Here is a 3,569-nt window from a genome sequence, read left to right on the forward strand (position 1 = left end):
ACTGAACGTGAGCTAGTGTGACAGTAGGAAGCACCTGGAGCCCCAGACACAAGAGTCCTATCTACTCACAGATTCTTCTCCATGGGCCTTCCCCAGGTGCTAATATTAAAGAATGGGGACAGGCTGAGGACCAGAAAGTGCCTCCCTTGGTTTTGCAGGGAATGTCTCTCTGGGAAAGGCATACAATGCAACCCCTATCTGGGCTCTCTTCTCTTATGTAGCAAAACTGTTAGACTGCTGGAAGAGGGTTAACAACTCCTGCCACCCTCAAGGCATAAGCAAAGATGCACTGTTGCTGGAGAAGAGTAAAATAAATAAAAGCCCACTGTTCCTGGAGAGGGACAGGAAATTGTCCTGAGCCCAGGATCCTATTTAAACACTAGTAAACGTACGCTACCACTGGGGGAGTGGTAGGAAATACTATTCCATGCAGTTCCTGCATAGAGACAAGGCTGAGGTTGGCTGCCATGAGGAGGAGGGGCAAGCATGCTGAGGAACTCCCCTCTCAGGCATATAGGTGTAGAGGTCCTGCTTAAGACTGGAGGCCAGGGGGCGGAGCAAGATGGCGGAGGAGTAGGAGACCTGGATTTCTTCTGGTCTCAGGAATTCAGCTGGATAGGGATCAAACCATTTTGAACACCTATGAACTCAACAGGAGATCAAAGAAAAGAATTGCAACAACTCTCTGAACAGAGAAGCGACCACTTTCTGGAAGGTAGGACGTGCGGAGAAGTGCATCCGAGGCAATATTCGGGAGGATAGATGGTGGGGGAGGGGGCCTCCGTCGGCCGCTTCTGGCAAGTGCTAGAGCCGCGGAGCACAAAATCGGACCTTTTAGAAATCGGCTCCGCTGAGGGACGTCGCTCCAGTGGCTAAGCGGGGGGTGGAACCCTCGTGGGACAGTATGGTCTCAGGACCCTTGGGGTCACAGGAACACCGAGGGTGCCTGAGTGCGGCAGAGCTCCCAGGTATCGGAGCGGGGAAGCCGGCTGCAGAGACGGAGCCGAGGCGCGGGCTCTCAGCTCGGGGTTGCCATAAACTGTGATCCGTGGCCCAGTCGGGGCACGGCTCCTCCAGCAGGGACCCAACAAGCGGGAGACTCCCCTTCCTCCCCCGGGAGGAGCGGCGTGGGAGCGCACCGCAGGGATCTGTTGGGTTTGGAGACTCCACACGGGGTCGGGTGCCAGAGATAGAAACGCTCGGTCACAGGCCGGGTGAGCACGGAGTGCGGCCGGAAACCAGGGAGACGGGAGTGACTGCTTTTCTCTGGGGGCGCACTGAGGAGCGGGGCCCCAAGTTCTCAGCTCCTCCGGGCGGAGATTGGGAGGCCGACATTTTCACTCTCGTCCTCCAACGCTGTACAGAAAGCTTGCAGGGAACAAAAGCTCCCAAGAGCAAACACGAGCAGAATGCTTAGCCTGGACCAGCAAGGGCGGGGCAATTCCGCCTCCAGCAAAGACATTTGGGAACCATGGCAACAAGGCCATCCCCCAGAAGATCGTCACAAACACCAGCCAAGACCAAGTTTAGCGATCAATGAAAAGAGCAGAACTCCAGTGCTAGGGAAATACTGCACATAGAATTCATGGCTTTTTTTTACCATAATTCACTAGTCTTTCAAAGTTAATTTTTTTAACTTTTTTTTTGAATTTTTCTTTTTCCCTTTTTCAACCAACATCTTTTCAATCCCTTTTTCTAAAAAAACATTTTTATTTTTCATTTTTAGAGTCATATCCTATCCCTTCATAGTAGTTACCCTTATTTTTGGCATATATATATATAAGTTGTTCTCTCTTTAAAATTTTGAAATACAGTTTCTTCTTAACATATCAAAATATACCCTAATTCTCTAGTGTATGGCTTTGTTCTAGTCTCCTGCCTAATCACATTCTCTCCCCTTTTTTTTTTCTTTCTTTCCTTTTTTTTAATCCTCTTCTTTCTTTTTTCAAACATCTTATCAATTCCTTTTTTAAAATTTTTTTATAATTTTCATCTTTACAGTCATATTCCATCCCTTCATCGTATCAATCCTTATTTTGTACATATATAAGTCTTTCTTTCTTTAAAATTTAAGGAGGCACTTTCTTCTAACAGACCAAAATACACCCAAAATCTAGTGTGTGGCACTGATCTAGGCACCAGCCTGATCATATTTGATCATATTCTGTTTTTTGTTTTGTTTTGTTCTGTTTTTGTTTGTTTTTATCTTTTTCTTTTTCTTTTTTTCTCTTTCTTTTTTCTTTCTTTCCCTTTCTTTCCCCCTGGTTTCAGGTCTTTCCTGATTTGATTAGAGTATATTTTCTGGGGACGTTGTTACACCTGTTAGCATTTTGTTCTCTCATTCATCTATTCTCCTGTGGACAGAATGACAAGATGAAAAAAATCACCTCAACAAAAAGAACAAGAGGTACTACTGTCTGCCAGGGACCTACTCAATATGAACATGAGTGTGATGTGGGACCTAGAGTTCAGAATCATGACTTTAAAGATATTAGCTGGGCTTAAAAAAAGCATGGAAGTTATGAGAGAAACCCTTTCTGGAGAAATAAAAGAACTAAAATCTAACCAAGTCGAAATCAAAAAGGCTATTAATGAGGTGCAATAAAAAATGGGGGCACTAACTGCTAGGATAAATGAAGCAGAAGAGAGAATCAGCAATATATAAGACCAAATGATGGAAAATAAAGAAGCTGAGAAAAAGAGAGATAAACAACTACTGGATCACGAGGGCAGATTTCGAGAGATAAGTGATACGATAAGACAAAACAACATTAGAATAATTGGGATCCCAGAAGAAGAAGAAAGAGAGAGAGGGGCAGAAGGTGTATTGGAGCATATTATAGAAGAGAACTTCCCTAATGTGGGGAAGGAAACAGGCATCAAAATCCAGGAGGCACAGAGAAACCCTCTCAAAATTAAGAAAAATAGGTCAACACTCCGACATCTAATAGTAAAACTTACGAGGCTCAGACACAAAGAGAAAATCCAGAAAGCAGCTCGGGACAAGAGATATGTAACCTATAATGGAAGAAATATTAGATTGGCAACAGACCTATCCACAGAGACCTGGCAGGCCAGAAAGGACTGGCATGATATCTTTAGAGCACTAAACGAGAAAAATATTCTGCCAAGAATAGTATATCCAGCTAGGTTGTCGTTGAAAATAGAAGGAGAGATAAAAGCTTCCAGGACAAACAAAAACTAAAGGGATTTCCAAACACGAAACCAGCCCTAGAAGAAATATTGAAAGGGGTCCTCTAAGCAACGTAGACGACTAAAAGAGAGAGCCTAAAAGCAACGCAGACCAGAAAGGAACACAGACAATATACAGTAACAGTCACCTTACAGGCAATAAATGGCACTAAATTCCTATCTTTCAATAGTTACCCTGAATGTAAATGGGTTAAAAGCCCCAATCAAAGACACAGGCTATCAGATTGGATTAAAAAAAGCAAGACACATCATTATGCTGTCTGCAAGAGACTGATTTTAGACCCAAAGACACCCCAGGATTGAAAGTGAGGGGGTGGAAAACAATTTACCATGCTAATGGACACCAAAAGAAAGCT

Source organism: Callorhinus ursinus, unplaced genomic scaffold, assembly GCF_003265705.2.
Source record: "Callorhinus ursinus isolate GAN/ISIS: 27379988/994484 unplaced genomic scaffold, GSC_fseal_2.0 scaffold21, whole genome shotgun sequence".
NCBI classification, from domain to species: domain Eukaryota; kingdom Metazoa; phylum Chordata; class Mammalia; order Carnivora; family Otariidae; genus Callorhinus; species Callorhinus ursinus.